The sequence below is a fragment of the Sapajus apella genome, unplaced genomic scaffold, assembly GCF_009761245.1.
Source record: "Sapajus apella isolate SASKATOON/1434 unplaced genomic scaffold, GSC_monkey_1.0 scaffold35, whole genome shotgun sequence".
NCBI lineage: Eukaryota > Metazoa > Chordata > Mammalia > Primates > Cebidae > Sapajus > Sapajus apella.
The window spans coordinates 22,335,769-22,349,229 of NW_022436975.1; positions in this window are offsets into that span (position 1 = coordinate 22,335,769).

Here is a 13,461-nt window from a genome sequence, read left to right on the forward strand (position 1 = left end):
TGCAGCCTGTGCCAGTAGGCTGAGGGGGACTGAGGGGGACTGAGGGGGAAGGATCCCTTGAACCAGGAAGGTTGAGGCTGAAGTGAACCATGATCTCGCCACTGCACCCTAACCCAGGTGACAAAGCCAGACCCTGTCTCAGAAAAAGAAGAAAGAAAGGAAGGAGAAAGAACATAAGGAAATTACAATTAGACTGGAAGTGCTTTGTTCGCATTTGGGGAAGGTATATCCTGGTTTACCCCCTCCCTTCCTATCTTCAATGAAGCAAATATCAACTGTTCTGGGGCAGTGACTAATAATGTCACTAGTGCCTTTTTTATTTTATAGTTTTGTTTCTCCAATGATATGTCAGAACAATGTAGGACTTCCTAAAATATTTCCATGAGTTTATTTCCAGTGGATGCCATAACATATTTACCCAGTTGTCTTTGTAGAGACCTGGAATTCATCAGAGCCCTAAACCTTTTTGTCTTCTATGTTAAGGAGTTAGCAATTTTTGTATGCAAGGGACCAGATGATTAATATTTGAGGCTTTGCAAGCCATGAGGTTTCAGCCACAATTACTTAATTCTGTATCGTAGCAGGAAAACAGGTATGGCAATACACTAGTGGATATGGCTGTGTTCCAATAAAACTTGAACAAAAATGTGAGGGGCAGGTAGGTAGAAGGTAGATTTGGAATGAGGGCTGTAGTTTGCTGATCCTTACTCTATGTTCTTGCTTGGTGGATTTCACCACATCCATTCATTCCCCATATTCAACATTCTCCCTCTCCATTCCTATCTAAACAATCACTAAGTCTTCCTCATTTTACTTCCTATGTTAGTTTCCTAGGGTTGCTATAATCAATTACAATGAACTTGGTAGCTTTTAACAACACAAATGTATTTTTCACTGGAGGCTAGAAGTTCAAAATGAAAGCATTGGCAGGGCCATGCTGTCTGAGAAGGCCCTAGGGAGAGGGTTGCCCTTGCTTCCTCCTAGCTTCAAGTGGTTACTGGCAATCCTTGGCTTTCCTCGTCTTGCAGCTGCAGCATTTCAATCTCTGCCTCTGTTGGCCCATAGCTTTCTTTCCTGTGTCTTTGTCTCTGTGTCCGAATTTCCTCCCTTCTTATAAGAACAAAGCAGTCATATTGGAATTAGGGCCCAACCAAATCCGGTATGACCTCATCTTAACATTATTACATCTGCAAAAACCCTATTTGTAAATAGCATCACATTCATGGGTCTGGGTGAACACAAAGTCGGGGGGAACACTTCCTATTTTTCCTATCTGTCCTCTACTTTTCTTATCAGCTTCCACTGCCTTAATTCAGTTCTTTATCATCCCCCATCTCTCATCTGACTATTTCAGCTGCCTCCTAACAGGTCTTGCCCTCCTCCAGTATCTGAGTGACCATTCTGGAATGCAGATTTCACCATCTCTCTCTCCATTAAGAAATCCTTCTTGTCCTTTGTCACCTCAGCAGTGGTTCCCAATATTTCTGCATAGCACATATAGGCTGAGTTCACTGTGGGACGATGACTTATCGGAGTGCCCAGGTGATGTGCACACTGGCTATAACTTCACTCCTTTTTCTCCACTCAGTTAACCGAATAATTCATGTAATCAAGTAAGTCATTTACATGATTACCGTTGACATACTACTTTCAACTAACTGCTGATTGGACCAAACAGTACTTTTCAACTTTATGGCAGAAAATCACTGGTGTTCTGGCTACAAATGCCCCCATGGTGGGAGCTTACCAACCCCTCATTTTGCCCTTTGTTCTCCAGCAACTCACCTGCTGTGCTACTTCCCCTGATTGCTTTACTCCTACAATTCTTGCCTCTCTTTTTGGAATAAGACATGAGTCTGCCTACAAAGAACTTCAAGCTGACAAGGCCTCCCCTTCTCCTTGGGCATTTGAAGGAGTTCAGTTGGCATCATTTGGCAAGTGTGACAGATATAAGTGTACTTTTAGGAATAATGGACATGATATTTGAAATTAGGTCTATCCCAGAAAACCCAGGACACATGGCTGCCCCAGAGAATATAACAAGATACTAAAAGTTATTTGCTTTTGTTTTTTTGACACAGAGTCTCTCTCAGCTGCCTAGGCTGGAGTGCAGTGGCACAATCTTGCCTCACTGCAACCACCCTCTCATGGGTTCAAGCGATTCTTCCATCTCAGCCTCCCAAGTAGTTGGGATTACAGGCATCCTCCATCATGCCCAGCTATTTTTTGTATTTTAGTAGAGATGGGGTTTCACCATGTTGGCCAGGCTTGTCTTGAACTCTTGACCTCAGGTGATCTGCCTGCCTCAACCTCTCAAAGTGCTAGGATTATAGGTGTGAGCCACCTCGCCCAGCCTAAACTTTTTTTTTAAATTGTATTTTTTAAATTATATGTAATGGAGCAGATGCCATATGAAGGAAAGCAGTCTGTCTTCTGGTTGCTGTTGTCATTATGTTGGGACAGTCTCTCTGCAAGGCAAATCTTATCACTTGCTCCTCAGTGCCTTTTAAGGAAGGCCCTTCATGTCTTGCTCTTATCAACCTGTGGACCATTTCAGAGTCTAGCCCAGGACCTGGCCCTTAGTAGTTCCTCAGAAAATACTTGTTGAATGAGTGGATAAGCGAATGAGTAAATGGAATTCATACAATTTAAAGAAAATGCTTCTAAATAAACTACAGTTTAGTTAATCACAGAAATAAGTTCCTGTAGACAGACGAGAAAAGTAAAGCACAGAGAAAAGCCACACACATGAACCATAGGTATTCTGACTTCAAATCCTACTCCACTTAAGAATATTGCATCTTCTTCTACTTTATCATTTTGAGTTTTCTAACTGAGCTCTCCTGTCATAGTCAACTTTACAGTTTCAGAAGCCACTGGTTTGATTGGTAAGTTTATGTGAGGACATATAATTAACATCTAAGGGACCCATAAGCTCCATTCAGCACTTTAACTATCAAATACGTGGAAATTAGCCTTCTACATTCATTTCATTATTTTTGTTGTAATATTGTGAAAAAGTAAATGATTATCTCTCCATCTGGCCTTTACAATGTATAAACATCATAGCTAAGGTGCATATTGTTCAAAGATCTGAAAATATAGTACACAAAGTGCATTTTTCTTTTTCAGTTTCTACTTTAGCACCTGCTTGATAGTGTTTTCGTATTGAGTATCATTATTGTTATTATTATTTGAGACAGGGTCTCACTCTCACCCAGGCTGGAATGCAATAGCTCCATCACGGCTCACTGCATCCTCAGCTTCCCAGGCTCAAGCGATCCTCTCGCCTCAGCCTCTGGAGAGCTGGGACTACAAAAGTGTGCCATCACACGCGACTAATTGTTTTGTGTCTTGTAGAGACTGGGTTTTGACACATTGCCCAGGCTGGTCTCACTCCCCTGGGCACAAGAGATCCCCCTTCCTCAGCTTCCCAAAGTGCTGGGATTATAGATGTGAGCCACCATGCCCAGCCATTTCTTAGGTAAAAATATTTGTGCACATCCTTCTAGGTGCAATTAATACTCTCTACTAACAATGCCACTAAGAAATGCAGAACTTGTCTGAAGAAGAAGACGGTAATGATACAAAGATAAATGTCTAAAGACTTGTCAAATTAAAACAAAAATCTTGTAGACTCAGCTAAATTATTATACAAGCATACAAAAGAAATTAAATCCAAAATGATGACACTTCTCTTTGCTACTTAATGCTAAAACGACACAGTCATTGGAAAAATATAAAAGTAAACATTTAATTCTAATGTTGGAGGAAAGTGAAAGGAACTGGTCTGGCAAACTTGTTTTATTTTTTATTTTGAGAGGGGAACAGCACACACAAATCCACGTTATTATTCTCATGCCTTGATATAGCAATCAAACTGCTTTGTGCTGGTAGACGTAAGCTGAATGTCAATTTGCCAAGAACATATAGAACACCATAGGGAATACTGTAGAAAGCCTAGTTCTTGTGGGTAGATTAAAAAAGGAATGTCAGAGTCCAAACTCCCTCAGCTTTTCTTATTACTTCCTGTTCTAAAAATTTCCCTACCTCTTTATCCAACTTCTCCCCCACTTCCACATCATTCCTCCTATTCCATTCTAATCCTTCTACTTAATCCCTTGTTCACATCCTGAAACACTGTAGAATCCATTAACTGGCCCCCCACCCACCTCCACTAACATTTGTTAATATCTCTGTCTTCACAAGTCCCTTCATTTTAGCCTGCCAACATACTATTTTTTTCCCATGCAAACCCAAGTCTCTCTTGATCCTGCCATTCTCTTTAGCTTTCCCATATTTCCCATTTCTCCTTCAGGCAATTGCCAAACTTCTGGAAAGATGATTGGCCACATTCACAGACCACAATGCTGAGCACCTACTCAGGCCCCTGATGTGATCCTCCCCATTTCTTGGAGCGTCTCTCTCCAACACTCACATTGGCTTGCATGACTCTTATTTATCTCTCCTGGTTGTTCTCTTACTGCACCTTCTCTGTGTCTTCTTCCACCTGCCATTCCCTACATAAATATAGTCTGCAAGAATCTGTCTTGTCCCCTCCACTCCTGTCTCTGGGATTATTTCTCTCCTCTGCCTCCTCCTCCTCTTCCTCCTCTTCTGTTTATTGGTAATATCATCCATATTAATCTATACAGGTAAATACCAAATCTTTTGCTTTAGCTTCAAGTGCATTTCTAGCCTTTCCATTGGCTTCTGGGTATCTTTATTTTAAACTTCTAAGTTGGTTGTTAAGCTCATTAATTAATTAGTTTATTCACTTAATGTATATTTATTAAATATCCGCTATGTTACTAAGATGAAGGTTAAGTTGCTATCCAAATGCAATGGCTTCAATAAGGCAGAAGTTTATTTTTCTCTTACTTTATAACATGGCAGAGCACCTGTTCTCTACAAAGTCATTCAGGGAACCAAGGGCCTTTTGAATTTGTGGCTCTGATGTCCCAAAGTGTGTCTACATCAGTATGGCCACAGCTGGATAGCATGCGAAAAAGAAAGAAAATGGAAAGGTGTATAATCAGTGTTTTAAGACCAAGCCCCAGTGTGGTCATCCTTCTAGCTCACATCATCACCCCAACTTAGGTAGCCATGCCTAACTTGTAAGAAAGGCTGAGACATGGAGTCTTTAGCTATGTGGCCCTGTACTCTGCTATACTCTATTGTCATGGAAGAAGCGGAGAATATATTTTGGGTGAGGACCAGTAGTCTGTTGCTCCTACCAGGACTACATATTCTGTCAAGCATTGACATTCACTAACATTGAAATAATACTAATTATGTTTTTATCCAAATCTGTTTCCTGGTCAGTATTCTACAGTTCTGTAGATGGAATTATCATTCTTCCAAGCCACAGTGTTTTAAAACAGCCAAGACATCTTTAATTTTTAACTAATCTTTCCTATTTCCTCCCTCCTGCAAAAGCCACAATTTTCCTAAGTATAACATAGTCTTCCTGTTATTTCCAGCTTGACCTCATCTTCTTCCACTTTCCCAAACACTTTTGTAAGGTTGGTGTCCACTACCACTTGGTTGAAAGACAGACAGTGCCTACTCACTGGTTTCTTGTGTCCAGGCTTGCTCTGCCCATTACAAATCCCTCAGCAGTCTTCTGAAACATGTCAGGCCTTGTGCATAAAGGAAGGAACTGTGGACTCCTTAGCATGACATTCAAAGTTTATAAGAAGGATGGTGTGCCCTTGTCTAGGTTTGGTGGGATTGGCTATAATCATCTTCTCCATCCAGTTCCCTACTGCCTGCTCTGTCTGACATATTCTACGTTTAGCCATGACATACTTCACATTTTCTTTCTCTTCACATTTATTCATATTTTTCTCCTGGTTGCAATGCCCCTCTAGCTCCATAAATCCAACTGCTATCAATATTTCAAAGCCATGCTTAAATTCTACGTTTTCCAAAAAGCTTTCTTTATCTCTTTTATAATGGGAAAAAAGTTATTTCTCCTTCCTTTGATCTTATATAAAATTGTATCTATACCTCTCTTGTAATACCTAACTCTTTATTTCTTGTATTATAGCTGATAAGGGTATGCCTAATCTTCCCTAGTAACCTCCTTAATTCTGGGACCAAGACTAATTCTTCTGTATATTTCACTTAGGCCCTAGTATAATGCATGATGCATAGTGGGTATTCGACAGTTATCAATTTAACAAATAACTGTTTGAAGAATAAGTTAAAGGAAATCTAGAATATGATAAATACAAAGCAGAGAGTCTATTAGAAAAACACATCATTTTCACTGACAAATTAAGAAACTATTATTGTGGAGTGAATTTTCACTCAGTTGAAAAATTGGTAAGGCCTAGTCATTAATTTAGGAAGACACATTTGGAATAATAGTAATCAGTGTTTTGGTCTGGTAAGGTTAACTGATAGTGATACAGGTTTAAAAGAATTGTCATGAAAATGCAAGCATTTTCTTCAACAAGACACATTTTCCTTAGGATTATCTAAAGCACTTCTGAGTTCCTAAGTTTTCGAAGTATTGTGGGCTTTTGTTCTACATTTTCCAGTGAATCCTATGAATATTGAAATAATTTTCATTCTAATTATTCTGTGGTATTTTCAGTCATAGTCAAGACTCTGAAAACTTCTACTAGAAAGACATTTTTCATAGGATTTTCCAGTTGAATTTTATTGCCTGGAGATATTGCAAATCTTAAGATAATTTCCCCCAAATGTCTAACATTTTCCAAGCAAGAACTCCAATTCTTTTTACATTTGTGTATCTGAGGCACTGGTAAAATGAAACTAGCATTTCACTTCTAGTGATTCTACATTTGCCTTCTGGAATTAGGACAACATATTAAAGTGGCGGGATCTCATAAATGTTTCATGGAAAATAAGAAAAACATGCTATAAAAATCACCTAACCGTGAGATAATAAGGAAGAGGAAGGAGTGGGTGATCAGTGAGGCCCTCTGGGATGGCTGTGGAATAAGTTCTAAATCCTGGGTAAGATTTTCACAACTCATAAGCAACTTCTGGCTATAGGTCACACAGTTTTAGAAATTGCTTTAACCCTCTCAGGAACCATACCACCATTAAATTTGGTCATTTCTATGTCATCTGCATTTTATTCTGGAGTCTCATCAACTTCATTTAGAAGCGGGTCCTTATTAAGGGTGAAATCTTGGCGAGTTACTTTACCCTCTGTGAGCTTCTGCATCATTGTTATTTAAATGCTCATAACTGGAGATTAAACTGTATTAGTGATGCTGGACACATGGGCTTTTATTATTTTTTGAGTGTTTGAAATATTTTATTGTAAATTGAATATGCACCTAAAACATGAAAAGTTTTTAGAAAATAAGGAGATGAATGTAAACCGCTCAGTTCAGCATCATGTAATAATTGACAATTATTGCTAATAATGATGATGCTAATGATGCAGATAACAATTATGGGGTGTGTGTGTGTGTGTGTGTGTGTGCGTGTGTGTGTATTTATACAGAAATTTGAGGTTGCAGTGAGCCACTATCATGGCACTGTAACACTAGCCTGGGCAACAGAGTGAGATCATGTATATATACTAAAAGTAATGGCAAAATTGCATTTACTTTTGCACCAACCTAATATATATATATATATATGTAAGACTATATATATATGTGTGTGTGTGTATAGATATATGTATATAAATATATATATATACACATATATAAATATTTATATTATATACATAATTATATAAATATACTGCATATGTGTGTGTATACATATATATGATACTAATAATGATGCAGATAACAATTATGGAGTGTGTGTGTGTGTGTGTGTGTGTAACACACTCTAAATAAAATCATACAGGACTTTAAGAAAGCAGAAACGTTCACATTTCAGGCAGAATAATAGAGTGCCACCAGAGTTTGTTATTTAAGATGAATTTTTGCATTTTCACAAACCCAAGGACCTGTTTCTGACAAGTCTCTCCCCTCCTGCCTACAAATGCCCCCAGTGTTCCATTATTCTGACATATATGGCAAAGCCTGAAATAAGCAGAAACCGCTGAATTGATGAGTTAACAAAATACACATGAGCCCCAGGAAATTAACAGGACAATGGTCCCAGGTTAGCATGAGGCACAAGAGTGTTCTACTCCATGCGGTTTCCTGGCATGCTTATTAGACTCCCAGGCAGGGAAATGCCTCTACCTGGAGATTTAGATATTAGAATTGATACTCCCAAGCTAGAGCATTCTATTTGAAATAAAAGCAGTCTTTGTGTGGAGAGAATAAAACTACAAGCTTTGTACACTTGTAAACCACCACTGACTCACAAATTATTCTTATTTTACTCTCAGATTGAGAAAAAAGACATTGAATCTGATATATTTTAGTCTGTAAAAAAATCAAAAGAATAGAGTTCTGTCAGCCTAATCTCATTACACACGTAGCCATTACAGTCAAAATGAGTTTCCTCTGAATAATTTTGGTTGTGTTTCAAAACCAATTCTCAGAGGAAAAGAGTCATTACGCTCAAGTAGTATGTTACTAACTGGAGCTTCTATTATACTGGGGTATTCACATTCACGTTTGCTGAAGTCATAGGGTCACAAGATGAATAATTCAGGTTTTGATCAATATAAAATTGAACTGAATGAAAGAGAAAGAGACATAACATTTAAAATGCATAATGTTAATACTTTGTTAAAGGTTTTATTTAATAAGGAGAAATAAATAGCCATGGAAACACATGTCTCAACACTTCTCTCTTGCTTCCATCTCATGTCCTTTGAGTTCCTTTATTGTACACATTATAGTCAGAATCATCTGCCAGTTGACTACCTACTTCACTTTTATCCCCTTCTTTCCTCCTGCACATAAAAATGGGTGCTGTCAGAATATAAGCTTCTCCATGGTGGGACTCAGCTTGTTTTTACTGTATCTCTAGGGATAAGTATCTTGGACACACAGGAGGTCTTCAATAAACAGTCATCAAATGCTGTTTTCTGGAGGCTGTTTGTGTCACCTTGAGAACTAAATATCATAAAAGATGAAGCCCTCTGTGTATGTATTAATAGATGGGGACAGTAATAGCAAGATGTGTAGTAAGAGGAAGCTGATAGAACTCTGGATTCTAAAACAAATGTCCAGAAAGAACCCTCATAGCAAGGCAATGTGGCAGAAAAGCCAACTGACTTGTGAAAAAAGAACCTTGATTTACTAGGAATTCATTCTTTATGTGCCAATTTTCCTCGAAAGTCCATTAATGTGAGTTTTCTTTGTTGTTTTTAGAATCAATATGATCTTGAGGATTTAAATATATTTGATATGTTTCAATCCATTCCTGTTACTCTTCTTGATACTTAGTTGTCTCTTCCTTGGCTAAGGAAACCGTTTTTACATTTTTTATTACTATCTATTTATTTTGAAGACAGAATCTTACTTTGTCACACAGGCTACAGTGCAGTGGCACAATCACGGCTAACTGCAGCCTCAACCTCCCAGGCTCAAGTGATCCTCCCACCTCAGCCTCCCAAGTGGCTGGGATTACAAGTGCACCACCATGCCCAACTAATTTTTTGTGTTTCTTATAGAAATGGGGTTTTTTCCCCATGTTGCTCAGCTGGTCTCAAACTCCTGGGCTCAAGCAGTCCACCTTCCTTAGCTTCCCTAAATGCTGGGATTGCAGGTGTGAGCCACCATGCCCAACCAGGAGAGCCTTTTTAAGTTGGAACTTTGGTCATTTTGAAAAAACACAAGATAGCATTTTTGCTTTTTAGTTGTGTCAAGCTGTAGTAGTCTCATTTTGTTCATTGTATGCTCTAGAACAAGAATCAGGCTATTTCTCTAAGGCGCATTCGTTCTTTTCAGCAAAAAGAAAAAAAAGATATTTGGAGGCCACAATTTATGCACTAGGGACACTCATTGTTCCTGTGTTGGTCATTGTTCCTAGGTTTGTTCAGTGAACAGACTAGGATGTGTGTGTGTGTGTGTGTGTGTGTGTGTGTGTATAAATCATTAGGTAACATTGATACCTCCAATTCAAATTCAGGGATTTAGGGATTTTAACCTCATCAGAATTGCATCTGTACTTGCTTTACCACACTACAAAACTCTTGGTTCTCAATGATGCCAATAAAATATCCATTTTTTTCTTTGTTTTCTAATACACTCAAAACAGTCTCAGAATAAGAGTATCAAGGATATAATTACTGTAAAGATTAATATTTGAATTTGTTCTTTTAGATATGCCATAGACATGATGTAAGTTAAGTAATTGTATAACAAAGTCACTTGCAATACTGCCTCTTTCTGTGGTTTTGCTACCAACTTGTTACACAGTTTGGTTCACTTGCTTTATATTTTTAATTTTTAGGGATTTAAAAATGTATCAATTTAATGTGCTTTATAATTATGCAAAATATTTACATCGTTATAAAATCAAATCTACAAAATCAAATTATATACTTTTTCTCAATAAATGATAGCATGGTATATACACATTTTGCTACTTTGTGTGTTTTTTTAACTTAAAATAGTCTACTTTCATCACCCAGTAACAGTCTATAGAGATAATTCTTACTTCTTTCAACCGCTTCATAGAAATCCAATGTGTATGTGTAGCATAGGTTGCGCAAGCAATCACTCAATGATGAATTATTGGACGGTGTCTAGTTTTTTCTTGTCCCTGTTACAAAGAGTGCTGTAATCAGTAGCCTTGTGTATATATGTTTTTGTATGTTTGCCTGTGTGTCTTTGGGATGAGTTTTGGGAAATGTTACTAAGTCAAAAGATAAATGCTTATGAAATTTTCTTACATATTGCTAAATTTTTTTCTATAGAGGATTCTAACATTTTGTTTTCCTACCAAAATTATATGAGAATGTTTATTCCCCACACCCTTGTCAATAGAGAATGTTTTCAAAACCTTTAAATATTTCCCAATATGTTAAATGAGAAATATTATATCTAAGTATAATTTTAATTCCCCTTTCTTTCACTGCGTGTACGTTTGAGCATCTTTTTATGTGGTTAAGACACAGTTGCATTTCTTTTCTGGGAACATGTTGTATCTCAAGTCAATTTTTCTATAGGATGAATATTTTCTTCTTCTCTTCCTGGATTAAATATGAAATGGAAGGCCGGGCACGGTGGCTCAAGCCTGTAATCCCAGCACTGTGGGAGGCCGAGGCGGGTGGATCACGAGGTCAAGAGATCGAGACCATCCTGGTCAACATGGTGAAACCCCGTCTCTACTAAAAATACAAAAAGTTAGCTGGGCATGGTGGCGCGTGCCTGTAATCCCAGCTACTCAGGAGGCTGAGGCAGGAGAATTGCCTGAACCCGGGAGGCGGAGGTTGCGGTGAGCCGAGATCGTGCCATTGCACTCCAGCCTGGGTAACAAGAGCGAAACTCTGTCTCAAAAAAAAAAAAAAAAATATGAAATGGAAGGAAGGGAAGTATGGCAAACTTCAGTTGTTTAACAGAAAAGTTTGATATATTTCTGCCCATGATTCTTAATCTGTAGTGCTAGGCAGATAAACTCAGCTAGAATTTGGTCAGGAAGACAGACAAAACTCTAGGTATTCCAAACTGAAAGAACTAACACAAAGAATTGGAGGCTTATATAATTCAGAAGGTTTGAAGCGCGAAGGTCAGGAGAGCCATTTCCAGTGGTCTAAGCCTGAAATCAACCTTCCCAAAAGCTCACCTGGCTAAATTCAAGAATTTCTGGGAAGCTTATTCTGTCAATCAGGCAATCTCAGCTTATTGCCCCAACACAGTAATTCCGCGAAGCCCTCCTGGAAGTCACTCTGAACCTCAAGGCTGCCTCTGTGCTTCCTGAAAGGCTCTAGAGAATTATTACTTCTTCTGTTCGTCTATCATCCAATCTTCCATAAGTGCTTTTCAGTGTTACAATCTAAACTAGAACTATGGGGAGCAGGGAATTCTGGGAAATGTAATTTTCAGATCTCTTCAATGACATAGCAGTGGAGGCAGATTCTAAATAGCTTTTACTTGGCCTTTGGGGAACACTTCCCCAAAGTGGGGGGAACATTTCCCCCCCTTTCATTTGAATTCTTTTTATTTTCTTTCTATACTTTTTGAATAGGAAAAAAAGAATTGAGAATTCAGTTAATAATGATAAAAACAATAGTGCTAGCCTTTATAGAGCACCAGCATTGTACTGAAATCTTTACACGTGGGGACTGAGGAAGGAGGAGTAGGACAGTGTTTTCTCTCTGAGTTCCAGCAATTAGAAGACTCAGAAAAAAATACCTTAATAGACCAATCTTACTAATACTAATTACTGATATGTAATTAGACTATGCTAAAAAAGCCTTCCTCGTTTTTCCTAGCCTCTTTTCTTGACCATAAATTAAATACTTTCGTTGATCTCTTGCAAATTCTAGCAGTAAAATACCCATGACACTTTTGAAAAAGAATAAGAGTGCCCATTTTGTAGTTCCTAAAAGGTACCAGGCTGACACAAATGGACAGAGAAAATATCTGGAGTAAGAATTGTACAAGATTGGTCTGAAAAAGTCTTTTTGCATCAGAAAGTAAGGAAATAATAGAAACTTTTGCAGTGGCATCAAAAGGACTCAGGAGATAATTTAACAAGGGTGTCATTGGCCAAAGATTGAATAATTTGAACATTAATAATAATAAATGGATGGAAATATGTTTAAATCTATAAGTTCACAGTGATATAAGGGGGAAAAGTTCTAATAGTTATCTTTGGAGGGTGCTAGGGAACTAACTTATTAATCTATAAATTAACAAAAGAAAAAGGTGAGCATTTAATGTTCCTCTTCTATATGAACTGTATCTCAGGGTAATCAAATAGTTCATGAGGAGAATTTTTGTTTTATAGAAATTTTGCACCAAATAAATGAAGACGGAATGATAGAATATCACCACTTGTCAAAATGCTAGTCGATCAATGGATCTTAACAATGATTATCAATAGTTGCAATATCACAAAAAGAGAGAGAACTCAAAATTATGTCCCTACTGATAGAAGCACATAGCATCACTTGTAACTATTCTTACACACACACACACAAATCTAATCGAGGTCTAAGTACTTTTTTACAGGAGACAGAGGAAAATGTTAAATGACACTGCAGTGATGCAATCATCAAAATTCAATAGTGGGAAATTCTGTAGGATACATGACCACTTTCATCAACAAATAAACTATAAGGAACAAAAAAAGAATGGAAACCTATAGTTCCCTTGGTTAGTTGATTTTTGGAAAAATTCATTCACACATAGCCAATAAACACATTAATATCTTGGCTGGATTAGGAGACATAAAATGTGGGAGAGCTTAGCTGACTAAATTGCACAAGCTGTGGAACATTTCCTTGTAGTTCCACTGGGCATAAAGTCTCTTAAAATATCCTTCGGAATACAATGGCACATGTAGTGATGTTGGCTTACTATCACTTCATTGCACTGCAAATAAAATTAA